This window comes from Pelophylax lessonae (assembly GCF_965119305.1).
Source record: "Pelophylax lessonae genome assembly, chromosome: 7".
Taxonomy (NCBI): Eukaryota; Metazoa; Chordata; class Amphibia; order Anura; family Ranidae; genus Pelophylax; species Pelophylax lessonae.
Window position 1 is genome coordinate 242,862,312 of NC_138774.1, and position 18,300 is coordinate 242,880,611.

An 18,300-nucleotide genomic window follows, 5' to 3' on the forward strand; every position below is an offset into this window, starting at 1 on the left:
AGGGAGCAACTGTGAGGCCAGAGCTATGTCACAAAATATCAGTAAATGCAACAAAATACGTTAAACTAATCAGATAAATATTTTATCTCACATCTGACTTGAGGATGTTTATAGATTGGCATGCAGAGCTGCATGCATTTGGACATTTTGTGCTTGGTGGGCTAAGGTCTTCTTAAAGGGATACAATGGCAACCCTAATTGCACAAAAACTGGATTTTTGTCTTACCGAAAATCCTTTTCTCTGATGTTCCTTGATGGACACAGCTCCAGGTCTTCTTCACCCTTGGGTTTATGCTGCCTCCTACAGGAGTAGGACACTAGGGGGAAAAAAGTCTGACAACGCCTATAGGGCAGTCCCAAGGGGTATACTCCCACGTCCTGCTATAGGTCTTCAGTTTTGTAAGAAGCAGTGTCAGAAGAACATAAAACCCAACTCAATAGAGGGGCAGGTGCTGTGTCCATCAATGAACATGCGAGAAAAGGATTTTACGGTAAAAAATCCAGTTTTCTCTTTCGTTCATTGAGGGAAACAACTCCAGATCTTCTTGACCCTTGGGACATCCCAAAGCAGTGTCAGGACAGGTGGGAAGAACACAGCAAGAAAACACACTTCCCAAAGGAAAGAAGTAAACTCTGCGCTAAAGGTATCTAAGGGGTATAACGATGTAAATAGGCTGCAGCCTACCCTGAACTACAGTCAGAAGACTGTATAAACTGAAAGAAAAATATATTTGGGTAATTGGCGCTGCCTGTATTAAATATTGTGGTGTGTAAATTAATAAGGGCACCGTGATATGTATATAAATACAATAAATTATCAGTGCAACAAATAGGTATACGGATTAAAAATATAAGACCAACATATAAAAATGCAGTGATAAATAAATATCCCCGTGATAAAGTGCAATCGAAGTGCAATCAAGGTGGCAAAGTATATAAAACAATAAATAATCGGGCAGTGAATAAATACAATAATAGTATAAACAGGTAAAAGTGACAGTGGCAAAAAGTGCTGAGAATATACACTAAAGGTGTAATGAGTGGTCTGAACGTTCAAAAAAGAAAAAATTAATTGCAAAAAATAGTGATTAATAAATATAATATAGTGTCTGGCTGGGAGAAAAAGTCCTAATAGCCAGAAATGCAATAGTGATATATAAAAAATGAATTAGTCCATAACCGGATAGATATATAGGTGACTTCGTGAATAGATCTTATGGTGACCCCGCGGTGGGCAACTGGCGAGGTGCTGGGTGATCCCTCAGGTAAATATCCTACTAACCAGATATACCCACCCCACACAGGGGTATAGAGCGGGTATTGAGGTGTAGATGAAGCTCCCTCCTATCTCCCTTCTGTGATGGGGGGATGTTGGGGGTCGTCGTAGAATAAGAAGAAATTGCGATAACCTGGAAGACTTTAATAGGAACAGAAACACAGATCGACTGTATGTTTGGGTCCTTGCTATCGTATCGATACGTCGCTGCTCCCCACCGGATAACACTCCGGCTCTCTCCCTACCAAGGCAACCCTGCTTAGCGCCCTACGTCACGCCGTCGACACGTCTTGGAACCAGGAAGTCCGTAGCGGAGGTATCCGGTCCTTGTGGTGCAACGGTGCCAGCGTCTGTGGCGGGAGGAGCAGCGGGATTCCTTCGGTATATTTACATGCTGTTATCATCTTATCCCATGGGAGTGCAATACTTTTTTAATCAATAAATGAATTGTGTGGTACGTGTTACGCTATGGGTCCCCTTGTTTATTACATGTGATCTGGCTATGAGGATATGAGGAATTGGTGATCCTTATTGACAAGCCCATTCCAGGACCTGGATGATCACCAGATTTTCCTAAAGCGCTTGATCCTTGCAATAAGGGTGCATTTTTGTTACCTAGGGGAAGCACGGCGGTGTGGTGAAGGCTCTTTGTGTTACTTTTTGATTTGATTATTTTATGATATAGCAGCAGCTTATCCGAATATTGTGTGTAACAGTGTTTCTCATCTTCAAGTGGTGATTGCCATTTGTTTGTGATTGCATAAGACCTAAGCGCTGAGTGGGTGGGACAGGGCCTGTGTCCTGATTTTGCTCTTTTCTTTTAATGTGCTAGTATGCATTGCATGCTAGCACGGTATGTGACACTTACCTCCAAACTAAGCCCTCGTCGCCCCCGCTGCTGGCCGCATCCATCTTAAGCGGTCTTCATTCCTGGTCTGCGGACTCCGGCTATGCTACTGGCCGGGAGCCGCGTGAGGTCACTCCCGCGCATGCACGCAGAAACTGCCTGTCACAGCACAGGGCTCTAAAGAAACGGCATTAGATGACATCATTGGCTGCATGAAATGTAAGTATCTCCTAAACGGTGCAAGTTTAGGAGATATTTACAGTACCTATAGGTAAAAAGGTCTAAGAGTGTGTTTACAACCACTTTACGTTTTGGGAAACCAAGGTTATGGCAAAAACTGGCCGCAGAATGGAACTGGCTGTGGTAAAAAGGTATCGGACCAGAGATTCAGCTCTCTTGTTAAAAGGGTCCTTAAAGGACGGAGAGTCCTCCACCAGGAGAAGGGTGGCTTTATTCAACCTGGAAATCTGCAAGTCCACCACTGGTGGTACTGTCAGTTTCTTTTCCAGGGACTCTTCAAAGGGATACCTTCTAGCGAAGCGTTTAGGGACCCCAAAAGTGCGTTTGGGGGAGCCCCACTGACTCATGACAATGTTGTCAAAATAGGTGAGAAAGAGAAACACCTTTGCCCTTTTGTAGGCTCTGCAGGTACCAAATTTCACCGGCGCAGCCAACACAGCAATGCTGTGTCCTCCAATTTCTAAAGTTGCCCGCACTGGTGCAATCAGTGCATCTACTAGTGCTTTTTCATGTGTGGCTGTAGTGGAAGAGGAATCATCCTCGCTATCTTAGCACTCAGGGTGCATGGACGCAGACCCAGTAGGGTGCGTGGACATGCCCACGCGTCAGCGGCGGCCAAATCAACCTCAGAATCTGAGAAGGCGGAGGATGCTTTTTGTTCATCCTATTTTTGAGGGCCATATCTACTTTGAACACAAGTGATTGCAGGACCGCCGTCATAGCATACAAGGCAGACTGGGACCCCACGGGCCCCGCAGCCTCTGAGAGGGGGTCAGGCGGTGACACGTGCTTCAGGGACTCCATGGCAAACCTGGGGACCGCCAGCAAAAGTGTAAAAATTGCTGTTAAAAATTCCCCCCACCGCTGCACCAGCAGCACCACATGTCCCAGCACACCAAATACTAGTGATCGACCGATATCGTTTTTTTAATGCCGATACCGATATTTTGGTCATCGGACATAGGTATCGGCCGATATCTGACGATATTTTCAGACATGTAAAAAAAAAATGTTTTTTTTTTCTTTTTCTAAAGGTACTCTTGTGGAGGGATCTGGGGGTCTAAAAGACCCCAAACCCCTCCTCAGCACCGAAAAGCATTCAAAACACCAAGTTTGGCTGTTTTTAATGCCGTCAGTTTTTTAAATTCTGCACCGGTTTTTTACATGGAGACGCAATTCATCGGTTCTCTCTTCGGCAGCAGTGGAGGTAGGATGCCTGGGTCTCCCGGTGGGACGGGACCCAGCCGAGCCACAGAAGGCAATGGGAGGGGGGGACATCCCCTCCCGCTCCTTGTAATGACAGCCGAGCGGCTTCTCAGCCGCATCGATTGTCATTACAAGTCAGCCGACCGTCAGCTATGGACACCGGTACCGGGGTGATGCCTCTAGCTGCAGGCATCACCCCGGTACAAAAGCAGTTTCCCGAAATATCGGCAGTATCGGTAAATCCAAAGGCCGATTCCGATATATCGGGGAAAGTGCATATCGGCCCCCGATATATCGGTGTTGCCGATAATTGGTCAATCCCTACCAAATACCTATAACAGAAAAATGGAGCCGTTTAGCATCCACAGGGACTCACCACCCCCTCCTCAGATGCAGAGTCAGAGAGCCAGGCTACTCACCGTGCGGCGATGAAAGAGAAAGAGGGCCACCAAAGGCCCCAGCCGTTTCACTGCTCCATAGGCTTCAAAAACATGGCCGCCGGGTGATAGCTATGGGAAACTACAAGAAAATGGCCGCCGGACTACACAAACATGCTACACCCCAGAGGACTACCCTTGGACAGCAAGGGGGGACCCCGCTAGGGACCCCCACCAGGACCATCCCCCCAAAAAACGTGTTTTGTGCAGCCGGCGGTGCGCCCCCTGGGAGGGGGAAGAGGGGGAGCTAGGCATGGGTGAATGGGGGGTGATCTGCAGAGAGACCCCGATAGTGAGGGGGAGCAACATGAGGGAAGGAAGGACACTAGGGAGTACGACCAACCTAGGGAGGGGCCCATGTCCACCCTGAAAAACCACCAGAAGGGAGGGGGACTCTACGCACCACACTGGGACCAGGGCATGCACCGCTCCAGGCAGACCACTGCACCATTTTGGAATGGGGGTGCTGCGGGCCAGAGGCGCGCTGCGACTCAGGTCATGACCAGGGCTGCGACCAGGGCTATGCAACCTCACGAGGCTTTTAATTCGCCGGCCAGCCCAGCGCTGAGCTAAGATCGGGTTGCGCTTGCTGGCCAGACTGGGAAGACCGTAAGGATCTAGAATATCCAGTCCGTCGCCCAGTCTGGCAGTTGGTTGTAGTTCTCCCACGAACAGAAAAAAAAAAGAAGAAAAAATTCTGTTTAAAAAGGAAAACATGCTAGGACCAGAGATCCCAGCAAGGAACTAGGTCCTTACTCCTGACTAGGCAGAAAAAAACTGAAGACCTATAGCAGGAAGTGGGAGTATACCCCCTGGGACTGCCCTATAGGCATAGTCAAACTTTTTTCTGCCTAGTGTCCTACTCCTGTAGGGGACAGCATAAATGCAAGGGTCAAGAAGATCTGGAGCTGAACGAAAGAGAAAATAATAATGGCGAATTCTATAAGAAGCTGCATTACATTTACTGCAGCAGTATCTGAATCAAAATCCCTGTATCCCTGTATTAAGGCTACCTTTTCTAATGAGAAGTCCTGTTTTCTGCAATACTGCCTGCAGCCGTTTGGTCCAGATCTGCTCCCAGGAGGCGGGTTGCTTATTCAGCTCAGCAAAAAGCAGGTGTCCAAATAGCACTCTCTAGTGGTGGAAAGGTGAGCATTTTTTACAGTAAAGATATATGCAAACATATGACCAGGTTATGCTGCTAAAATAGGATTTATCAACAGTAAGGGTAACCCCTAATATTAGCAGAGAGAGGCAACAATGCCTAATGTTTTTTTTTAAGTTTAAATTATGATGGATCTTTGGAAAGGAATTTTAGCTTTACATTTGGGCTCCATTGTGATTGCTATAAGTTCACTCATGATGAGGAATCTGTTGTAAAATCATTTGCAAGTTGATTAGAGAATAGTGCTATTGATATAGTTGTAGATGTTGCAGTGTGAAAACATCAAAATTGCAAACATTAACAAAGTATTATTGTACTACAGCAATCACAGTCCTGTAAATATTCCATACCATGATACATTCCTAAAAACAATAAAATAATAATAAAAATAAAAAATCAATCTTGCCTAAACATTTATTTTGCCATGCAGTTAATTGCTCAAACACATTTTTCCATATTCCACTCTTCACATCTAAAAAATGTAGGAGATGGCAGTTCTAGTCTTGTCTTTTACAGAAAAAGTCAAGATTTGCATGTAACTTCAGCATATGTTTATTGACCCTTAGATTGTTTTGCAAGCAGTTTTCACTAATCCTAACCTCTGCTTATGCATTTTCCCATTATATGCTCAGTTTGAGGAAGCCAGATTTATGATAGGTCTGCTTTATATATTATATGTTTTTTTTACCATGTCTGGCCAGCAGAGGTCCTATGTCATTATATCCCCCGATTGTCACGTAACAAGTTGCTAAAATGTGTTTATGCAAGTAAATCACACAATCCTAGCACATCTACTTATGTGTTAATTTGCAATCTGCCATTGACAGCATTTCTACACATTGTCTATATTGTTGGAGAAGATGCTTTACCCACAATAGTTGTATAATGAAATATAAAAGGTGATTATAGATGTCATGCACGGGACAATTTCAATTATTATTATATAACCTCACACCCGTCTGTGAGGTTACTTTCCAGGGAACAATGTATCATTCTGAGCATTTGCAGTACAGAGATTTCACCTGGTGGCCATCTTAGGTTTGGACAAACAGTGACAGCAAAATTGGAAATAAGCAAACTAAACAATTTAGCTAAGAGACAGGAAGGGGAGGGATAGTTTTTGAAAAGCTGGCGTCTTTACAGATATGACGTCCACATCTTTTCTGCATTCCTGTAGTTACATCGTTTGTGAGGTTGAAAAAAGACACCAGTCCATCCAGTTCAACCTATGATGTGTGTGTGTGTGTTTGCTGTTAACCGTACATTGAATACCCCTGTATGTTGTGGTCTTTAAGGTGCCCATCTAATAGTTTTTTGAAACTATCGATGCTCCCTGCTGATACGACTGCTTGCGGAAGAGAATTCCACATCCTTACTGCTCTGACAGTGAAGAACCCCTTACGTATTTTAAGGTTAAACCGTTTCTCCTCTAGTTTTAGTGAGTGGCCAAGTGTCTTATTATATTCCCTTTCTCTAAAAAGTTTGTTCCTTATGCTAGGGTCATCACCAGTACAGTATTTGTACATTGATATCATATCCCCCCTCAATCGTCTCTTCTCCACAGAGAATAAGTTCAGTGCTTGTAGTCTTTCCTCATAGCCGATGCCCTCCATTCCCCTAATTATTTTTGTTGCCCTTCTCTAGACTCTCTCCAGTTCCAGCACATCCTTCCTGAGGACCGGTGGCCAGAGCTGGACAGCATACTCCAGATGTGGCCGGACCAGAGTCTTGTAGAGTGGGAGAATAATCTCTTTATTTCTGGAGTGAATCCCCTTTTTATACATGCCAGTATTCTGTTGGCTTTGCTTGCAGCGGCTTGGCATTGCATGCCCCTGCCAAGCCTGTTGTCCACTAGGACCCCCAGGTCCCTTTCCATCTTAGATTCACCCAGAGGTTTCCCCCCTAGTGAGTAGCTTGCTTTTGTGTTTCTGGCGCCCAAGTGCATTACTTTACATTTTTCAACATTAAACCTCATCTGTCATGTAGTTGCCCACCCCATTATTTTGTTCATGTCTGCTTGTAAGATTTCCACATCCTGCATAGAAGATATTGGCATGCTTAGTTTAGTATCATCCGCAAATACCGAGATTGTGCTAGATATCCCCTCCTCTAGATCATTTATGAATAAATTAAACAAGATTGGTCCTAGGACAGAACCTTGGGGGACCCCACTTTCCACACCCGCCCAATCCGAGTACTCCCCATTAATCACCACCCTCTGGACCCTCCCCTGGAACCAGTTCTCTATCCAGGTACTCACTCTATGGTCCATACCTACATTCCTTAGTTTGTATAGTAAGCGTTTGTGGGGAACTGTATCAAATGCCTTTGCAAAGTCCAGATACACCACATCCACAGGCTTACCTTTATCTAGGTGGCAACTCACTTCATCGTAGAAGGTTAATAGATTGGTTTGGCAAGAACGATTTTTCATGAATCCATGCTGATTACTACTAATAATACCGTTTTCATTACTAAGTCTTGTATGTGGTCCCTTATCATCCCCTCCAAAATTTTGCAGACTACTGATGTTAGGCTGACCGGCCTATAGTTACCCGGGATATATCTTGGCCCTTTTATAAATATTGGTACCACGTTGGCTTTTTTCCAATCAGCTGGCACCATACCCGTCTGTAGACTATCCTTAAAGATCAAGAATAATGGTCTGGCAATCACCTGGCTGAGCTCTTTAAGAACCCTTGGGTGCAAGCCAGTTATTTATTTATGTTAAGTTTCTATAGTTTAGTTCTAAGTCTATCCTCTGTTAGCCATGGGGGTGCTTCCTGAGGTGTATTATTTAGTTTAGCATTACAAGCTGGGTTAGTGTAGCCCCCCGATTCTTTTGTGAAGACTGAAGAGAAGAAATGATTTAACACTTCAGCCTTTTCTCGGTCCTCTGTGGCCAAATTTCCTTTGTCGTCTTTTATGGGGCCAATGTGTTCTGGCCTCGCTTTCTTACTGTTTATATACTTAAAGACTTTCTTGGGGTTCTTTTTACTCTCTTCTGCTATATGTCTCTCGTGTTCTATTTTAGCTGCCTTGATTTCATCTTTACATTTCTTATTACCCTCATTGTAATGCGCCAATGACCCCTCAGCCTTGTATTTTTTGAAGGCCTTTTCTTTAGTATTAATATGCATTTTTATGTTGGAGTTTAGCCACCCAGGGTTTAGTTTTGCTCTTTTAAATGTATTTCCCTTTGGAATGCACTGGCCAATCCCTTTGTTAAGTATGCTCTTAAAGCACTTCCATTTTTCCTCCGTGTTCTTTGTTCCCAGGGTTCTATCCCATATGATATTTTCTAGCAGAGAGCGCAGTTTTGGGAAATTGGCTCTTTTGAAATTCAGTGTCCTTATATTACCCTTGTGTTTCCTATTACTGTAATTAATACTGAAACTTATTGACCTATGGTCACTGTTTCCTAAGTTGCCCCGTATTTCTATATCCGTGAGCAGGTCTGTATTGTTGGTAATCAGTAGGTCAAGTACCGCATTGTTTCTTGTTGGTGCGTTCACCGTCTGACTCATGAAATTGTCCTGAAAAACATTTCGGAACTGCCGAGCCTTGACTGAATGCGCGGTTCCTTCTGCCCAGTCTATATCTGGATAATTAAAGTCCCCCATTATAATGACATTTCCCATCCTTGCTGCCAATCCTATCTGTAAAAGGAGGTCCGCCTCCCCCTCCTCCCTCTCATTGGGGGGCCTATAGCATACGCCCAATATTACCTTCCCTATAGTGCTTTCCCTTTTCAGTTCTACCCATAGGGATTCTGCCTCATCCATAGCTCCATTATTACGGTAATATCATCCCTCATATTTACCTGTACACTGTTCTTAATATACAGACATACCCCTCCCCCTTTTTTACCTTCTCTATCTCTACGATAAAGGGAATACCCCTAAATGGTCGCCATCCAGTCATGAGAGCTGTCGAACCAAGTCTCTGTTATCCCCACAAAATCTAAGTCCTCCTCATACATCAGCAGCTCCAGCTCTCCCATCTTGTTTGCCAGGCTTCTGGCCATGGTATACAAACCTCGTACATTTTATCTTTGTTTTTGCCTCAAGTCAATATTGCAGCTGCCCTGCACCCTGAGCTCATGTGCATAAGAAAGAGCCACATGGTTTCTATAGGTAATGTTCACCAGACTAGATGGCTATTTTTACTAGTGAAAGAATGTTTTTAGGTGTTAAAGGAGAAGTACAGCCAAAGCTCTATTCTGCACTCCTGTGACACGTTTTCAGCAGACAGTGGGGTGAAGCCCACTGTTGGCTGCCATAACAGAGCCGGTCCGGGCTGGGGAAAGATCATGACCACATAGTCGGGATCCACCCAAAACCCTGGACTCGCACCCAATTCAGCCTCCTGGTGAGCCGCTAAAATTTGGAGCCAGCTGTTCCCAACCCCACCAGAGCCCAGCACTCCAATGAGCGCGAGGGCGGGGGAGTTGCAGAGCCGAGAGCCACGGTCAGCGTTCTTTGATCATTCTCAGCTTTAGAGCCAACAGGGGACCGATATTGTATCCACCTAGGTAAGTATGATTTTAAAAAAAGAGAAAAACCCAAACGTCTCTTTTAACAGGACCCTCTCTCAGTTGAAACCCAACATGTCCTACTGACTGCAGTTCACTGTACGTGAAGAACCAGAAATGCAATCATCTTCCAGACTGCAAAAATTCAGCCACTTTGAACAGTCCAGATCTTATTCATTGTTACCGAAGCTCTTCTCCTCACTATAAAAGGAATCAAAAGAATGGTTATTGGGCCTAAGTGAAGCTTGCTTTACCAGATAAAATTTGTGTTAGAACTGCCTAGCTGGGGTAGCGAGAGTCACAGACACCAAGTGCAGGGGAGTAGTTTATGCCCTTCTCGTGATGGGATAATCTTTGGCAGAATTTTTCTTATAATCAGGCACAGAGACCTCATGGCACATTGGTATCATATCTGATTCCAGATCAGAACAATACGGATTAAGATCATGTCAGGATCAATAGCCCTAATAATGAAAAGCTTTTATTTATTTTATTCATTACAGGCACTTAATTAGTATACTAATTACTTACAGGTGCTTAAAATAATTTAACACAAGCATCGCTGAATCTATAAATCAATTGATACTAAAGCTTGAAGGTCTGTTTCTTGTAAAGATTATTGTTGGGCATGCAAGGTATACATAGCTTTGGGTAAGCCTCAGGTCTTCTCTCCCCAAGAGTTTCAATGTGGGATGAATCCTCGCCTGCAGCTGGGTCTGGGCCAGCATTTGGCACTCATCTTTCATGTAGGTCACCCTTGTGAAACTTTGGAGTCTGATTCTTGTTCTGTCTGAATTGTCTTTTAACCCAATTAGAGGCATTTCTCTCCCAATTCTCAGCAAAGGAGTAGTTCTTTTGCAGCCTTTGCTTTGATGAGGCGGGTGTTTAAACTGGCTATCCAGTTACATAGTTACAAAGTTGGTAGAGGTGAATAAAGACACCAGTCCATTCAGTTTAACCTGTGTTATTGTGAGTGTGTTTAAATCATAGCTATTTCCCAAGTCCCTGCATTCGCTAAGATGTCTATCTAAAATTTATTGAAATTATCAACACTCCCCACTGACATCGCCAACTGCTGAAGGGAGTTCCACATCCTTACCACTTTAACAGTAAAGAACCCCGTACAAAGTTTGCAAAAAAAAAACACTTCTGATCCAACCATTGAGTGGCCTCATGTATTCTTAAGCGACCTGAGACTGAATCGTTTTCTCACTATGCTAGAACCACCTATTAGTTATTTGTACATTGTTTGATATTTGTATATTGTGATCATATCCCCTCTTAACCACATAATGACTAGCCGCCGCAGATGTACTGCGGCAGGCTGGCTCTCCCAGTCCCAGGCAAAGTCCCGTACATGTACGTCGCTTGCCTGGGAGGAGATAGGGGGCTAGTGCGCGCCGCCGGCGGCATGCTCCAGCCCCAGCTTGTCAGCGGGGAAGCTGGCGCGAGTGTCAGGCGGCTCCGATGGCCGCCGGACACTCGCGATCTCCCCCCGCTGACAAAGAAGGACGGACGGCTGATGTAAACACAGCCGTCTGTCCTTCTCCCTGAGATGATCACAGAGACCATGCGATCCTGCTATATAGGATCGCATGTCTCTATGGTAATCTCACAAGCCCAACCCCACCACAGTTAGAATCACTCCCCTAGGCTTACATTTAACCCCTTGATCACCCATAGTATTAACCCCTTTCCTGTCAATGGCTTTATTACAGTAACAGTGCATATTTTTTGCACTGATTACTGTAGTAATGTCACTGGTACCCCCAAAAGTGTCAAAAATGTCAGTTAGGGGTCCGATCTGTCCGCCGCAATGTCGAAATCCTGCAGAAAATCACAGATCGCTGCCATTGGCCAATTTTTTGTACAACTGGTGTGATAAACCAGTGGCCCCCCAATACCACAGATTGAAGCAGGGTGTTATATACCTTGTTCCACATATACTGTGCTTCTCTAGAGTCTTTTGTCACAGGGTAACTTAAAAAAATGACAGGCAGAGGAAGAGGCAGGCCCTTACGCAGGGGTGGTAGGGGTAGGGCAGGAGCAGTAGGCCGGAGCCAAAGTGTGAAGTTTCAGAGGGTGCGTTCGATTACCTCAAAGGACGCACCAGACTTGGTTGAGTGGCTCACTCAGCCTTCCTCTTCTGCACCCTCCTCATCCTCTCTATCTGCACCCTCTTCACTCTCTGCTGTGTGCACCCCTAAAGACACCACCACCAACACCACCACCATATACCCTCCGCTTGAGTCACTGGAATTATTTTCTGATCCATCACAAGACATTTGCGATGCGCAGCCATTTTTGGCATCGGATCAGGAAGAGGAGGTAGCAACAGCCGCCACTCAGCAGTCTGATGACAGTACCCAGATCAGCCCAAGGAGGTTGGTCCCCGCTGTTGCTGCCTACACCGAGATCTCGAATGTTAGTGGTGGTGGAAGGTAACATGGATTATGACGTGTCTATGGACGTCACATGGGTGGCCACAAGAGAGGAAGAGGAGGGGAGTTCAGAGGGAGAGAAGGACCAGCAGATAGGGAGGAGAAGCAGGCAGAACTTGCATTGCACAGGAGGGACAAAGCAGACTGCAAATGTATCAGGAGCAAGCCATCAACCATGTACAGTCACATCTGGTGCTCCCAGGACGCCGGCACATGGCTCCGCAGTGTGGGCTTTTTTTAATGTGTGCGCTGCTGACAACAGTGTTGCCATCTGCAGCCTTTGCAGTCAACACATAAGTCTCGGTAAGCCCAACACTCACCTAGGGACGACCGCCTTAAGAAGGCACCTGAACTCCCATCACCGAGCCCAGTGGGAGCAATGCCGTCAAAGCCCACAAAGCCACACTCCAGGCTCTCACCGTCCAGCCTCTTCTCCTTCTCCTCTCTCCTCACAATTGTTCTCCACTCCTCCTTCCATCATGCCGTCCTCACGTTGTTCTGGAAAAAGGCAGGCTTCCGTGGCCCAAATGTTGGAGTGTAAAAAAATGATAACGCCGGATAACCCTCTTGCCCAATGTTTGACTGCTGGCTTGTCGGAACTGATAGCCCGCCAACTACTGCCATATCAACTGGTGGACTCAGAGGCCTTTCTGAAATATTTGTCCATTGGAACACTACAATGGAAAGTCCCAGGGAGGAAATATTTCTCGCAGAAGGGCATTCCAGAGCTGTATGGCCATGTTCAGTGGCAAGTGAATGTATCTCTGGCACACAGTGTCAGTGCCAAGATACATCTGACCACAGACTCATGGTCTAGCAAACACGGGCAGGGAAGGTATATAACTTTTACTGCCCACTGGGTGAACCTTCTGACGGCCATCAAGCATGTAAACCGTGGCACCCGTGTGGTTTTACTGCCACGGATTGCATGCAGGCCTGCCTCTTCTTCTCCTCCTCCTACTCCATCCTCCCTCTCCTCCTTGGCTGACTCGTCCTTTTCCGCTGCTACCATCTCCTCCGCTGCGCCGCCCAAGATCCCCAGAACCTATTCCACCTGCCAGTACATGGCTGTGGGTAAGCGGATCTGTAAATTGTCCCAGTAGTGTCCGGCACATGCCCTTTATATACATGGTAGCAGGTTCACTGTGGCGCTGTCCTATGTGTGAAAGACATGGATACCTGGGATATACACTATGTACCAGCAGTGTTATATATATACCTCTTTGGATACATAAAATAGAGAAAGATATAATGCCTTAGCCAAAATATTATACAGGGGCTAGGAGACTATGTGTGTTATACCATGGTCACTCCATTTGCTATATATCTTTGAAGTTCACTGGCTCTTGATTAAATGATCTTGAGCCTTATGCCTAGACATATGTACTCCCGATATCCATGTACTTACCCATACTCTCTCCCCATATTTTGGGGCTGTGTGTGACTCCCTTTCTTGTTATCTTCACAACACGATGCGCTATTTCAAGGTATCTTCCTTCTGACACTAGTTCTTATCTGCACTACTATATAGCCCACTTGCATGTACTCTGAGGACTATTAATCCACCAACACGGGGTGCCTTAGTCACTGAAATTATCATAACCATTTTGTTCAAAACAAATATACTTCTATATCCTGTCTAGATGCTGATTAAAATCAGACTAAAAAACGACTATCCACTACTTTGCGAGCTTCCTGTGAACCCATAACAATCCTCCTCGTTATATATCAAGGATGTTGAGACCTAGGTCTCATCATACAATATACAGGTATGTATATCCAAAAAATGAACTAAATATATATATTTTTAAATAATCCAGATTACGGTATGGATCCCCACATGTAATCACAGGCTGACCGTTCTCCCGTGTGCTCTAGGGCCTCTCCTAGTCCCGGATATGATCAGATACTGAATGGTAGTTATTTTCTGTGTTGAGATATAGTGGATAATGTAATATACATTTGTGTGAAAATGTTAATAACTTGTCTGTATAGCATTTTTCAATATGTATGGTATTTATTGTTTCTAAAACATATCTATTCATTACGCAGAAAAGTCTAGTAATAGCTCCAGACGAAGCTTTCTGAAGCAAAGCGAAACATGTTGAGCAAAATACTAAACATATTATGATGAACACTTGAATACAACATCAGTTGACCCGGTTGGCCGGCACCTCATGGTTTCGGGGATCCGTTAGCAGGAATCTTCTGATGTAAAGTATAAGTGCTGTGACTGTTCAATTGTCCTAATATTATATATACTATTCTGTATGAAAATTGTGATTCCATCTATTGTGAACCGTATATTACATTATCCCATGGACCTTGTATAGGTCCTTTCTTATCTAACACATGTATGTATGTATGAATTTTTGATTTTAGTCAAGTCTTAAATAAAAATTGTTTTTATTGATCCAACGTGCCCGAAATCCTTGCCTTCCCAATCCTTCCAATTTAAACTATTCCACCTGCCAGGTGAGACGTTGCCATGCTGTGCTGCGTCTGTTGTGCCTGGAAGCCAAGAGCCACACAGGTCCTGCACTCCTTTCAGCTTTGCGTTCACAGGCAGATCAGTGGCTGACACCGCTCAATTTGACAGTTGGTAAAGTGGTGTACGACAACGGTGCCAATCTGCTGAGTGCCCTGAAACAGGGCAAAATTACACACGTGCCATGCATGGCACACGTCCTGAACTTGGTCGTGCAGCGATTCATTGCCAGATACCCTGGGGTCCAGGACGTCTTGCAGCAGGCCAGGAAAATCTTGGGCCATTTCAGAAGATCTTACACAGCCATGGCTCGCCTTGCTGACATTCAGCGGCGACACAACCTGCCCGTCAGGCATCTTATTTGTGACTGCCCGACGTGATGGAACTCAATGTTGCATATGCTTGATAGGCTGCTCCAGCAGGAACGTGCAGTTAACGACTACCTGTACGAACTCTGCGGCAGGACAGGTTCTGAGGAGCTTGGTTTTTTTTCACCTCGCCAGTGGCTGCTAATGCGCAATGCATGCAGACTTCTGCGGCCATTTGATGAGATCACCAAACTGATCAGTCACGGCCAGGGCACCATCAGTGACATCGTACCTTACGCCTTCTTTCTGGAGTGTGCATTGTGTCGTTTCATCGATCAAGCCGTTGAGGAGCAGGAGCAGGAAGATGAGAAAGTCAAAATGTTGGATGAATTCCCAGGGGGTGCTACTCCATCTGAGACAAGTCCACAACAGGAGTCTGAAGAGGAGTCAGAGGAGGATGGTGCCGGGGCGGATGAGGAGGAGCAAGAAGAGCATACTTTAAACCTGTCTGAGAGCCCTGGTGTTGTCTGTGGATGGGGGGAGGAGAACGAGGACGAGATTATCCTGGATGATGAGCTGGAGCCAGGCCACTACACCGCGTCCAGTTTCGTGTGAATGGGGGCCTTCATGCTCCAGTGTTTTAAGGGGGACCCCCGTATAAAAAGCATAAAGGGCAAGGACCAATACTGGGTGGCAATGTACTTAGACCCCGGGTGCAAACAAAAAATGGCGGAAATGTTACCACCATCACAGAGGGCGGTCAGAATGCAGCACTTCCAGGCCTTGCTGTGAGAAATGCTGCATTCTGCTTTTGCGTGCACTGGCAGAGGAATTTCCACTCACAGAGAAACAGTTGCGGGTAGCAATCCAACAGCGCCTGCAAGAAGAGGGCGGTTTGAAGATGTGTTGGTCACTTCAGATATGACATCCTTCTTTCAGCCAACCCATCGACAGCTGTACTCCAGATCCAGCATTAGGGAATGCCTAGACCAACAGGTGTCCGACTACATTGTGTTAACGGCCGATGTGGATGCTCTGAGGAGTGATGAACCCCTGGACTACTGGGTGGGCAGGCTTGACCTCTGGACAGAGCTTGCACAATTTGCAATGGAACTGTTGGCTTGCCCCCCGCCCAGTGCCCTGTCCGAAAGGATGTTCAGCGCAGCAGGGGGGATCGTGACCGATAAGCGCACTCGTCTAGCTCATGACAGTGTAGACTACCTCACATTTATAAAAATGAATGAGGCATGGATCTCTGAGGAATTCAACACATGTGACCAGTAGACCATGTTTCATTTAAATTCCTCATGACGGGCCACAAATATCCGCCAGACCACCTTCCACCCACAACAATTCATGGTCCTTATCTTCGGTAAATACAGCGGCATAAAAGGCATTTCATGTCCATTGAATGCCTAATTTTTGGGGCCTTTTATGGCCGACACTTAGTTCTGTATCCTGTGAATGCCTAATGTACCTTCAGCCACAGAATACAACGTTCTTAGCTGTCAGGTAAACCCATGTGGGCTAATTTTTGGGGCCTTTTATGGTCGACACTTACTTCTGTATCATGTGAATGCCTAATGTACCTTCAGCCACAGAATACAACGTTCTTAGCTGTTAGGTAAACCCATGTGGGCTAATTTTTGGGGCTTTTCATGGCCGACACTTACTTATTTATCCTGTGAATGCCTAATGTACCTTCAGCCACAGAATACAACGTTCTTACCTGTGAATGTCTAATTTTTCAGACTGGAATTGAAAATCAATGAGTCTGTAAACGTTCTGCCAAACTGTGGAATGGATGCGAACCCATTTTACAGATGTGTGAATGGACCCTATATGTATTGACATGTATTTACTGGCTGCTGTCAGTTCTGGCTGATTTAGGGAAAAACAAAAAAAAAAAAAAATTTTAGGGCAACTTTTCCAATTGCAATACTTCTGTTATGACATTGTCCATGTGGTGGGACTATTTGTGCACAGCTAGTAAGTCATTTGTGGCTCCAAATATGACCTAAAGGTTTTTAAAGTTCGCCTCCCATTAAAGTCAATGGGGCCCGCCGCAAACTTGCGGTTCACGGACATTTGAGAAAGTTTGCGGCTAATGTTCGCTAACCGCCCTGGCTGATGTTCGTCCTTTACTACTAATTAGATCTAGAAAAGTTTTTCTCTTCGTATAGTTTATTTTCCCTAATGAAGGAATGGGTTAATGTTGCCCGGAGATGCAACAAGCGTTGTTTTTCTTTATCCGTAAATGTTATAAGTAGATATTTTATAGGAGCCAGACAGTGTGGTGTGATGCCAGACATCGCATGTGATTTGCACCACATTGCTGTGCAGATCACACGTGATGTCTGTGCAATGCGATTTCAGCCATACAAAATGTATGGCTGAAATCGCATCACATTCACACCAAAATGGTGCAGGACCATTTTGTTTGGTTTGCTTTGGAATTCCTGCACCATTTCACAGTTCACACTGTGATCTGCGAACCAATCTGGGGGTGTCATTAACTTTACATTGACACCCTCAGTGATTCGCAGATCTCAGTGTGAACCACGGTGCGATGCGGGAACAGGCACTGATTCGCCGGTGTTTCCCGCATCGCACTAGTGTGAACCGGGACTAAATGTGAAGATATTGTAAAACAGCAGTATAAGAATACTAAGAGTTGAACAGAAATTGTCGATGAACCATTTAAAGCTATGAACACAGAATTATTAAACTTTCAATGTACCCTCTTAAATGCCTGTCTGTAGGATGATAAGTGTTTCAGTTCACAAATGAAATGTCTGGAGGAGGAGGTGGGAGATCTGGCCCATACCAATCAATGGACCATTATCCTTAATCATATTGACATTCATATTAACATTTTTTACCATCTAATAAATGTATACAAAACGACAGATGTAAGGATGCATTAAACCTCTTGTAGATAACTCACTTTATATAGATACTGGTAGGATCAATTGGTAATTAGGGGTCATCGCAAAGGATAAGTATCAGATAAAAACTTCATACTGAACAGGATTAAAGCCAATAAAATCTGGATCATTTCCCTTACATGACATAAAACAGAAAGATGGAAGAGATGTTTAATGTTATCCTATATTTTATCAGATCCTTCATGTCCTAATTGTTATACCTATACTTAGCTGGCTTACTTTGGACTAAGTAGTAGTGGTAGTATACTATTTTGCACAATATACTTACTTATTTATGTTCTCACTTATATAGCACTTATATATGTAAACAGAAAAACTTTTGGCAAAGCCACTTTGGGGCCAATTTAGAAAAACTAGACCAAAAGGAGAAATGCACCACTGCCCAAAGCAACCAACCAAAACTGACCTTC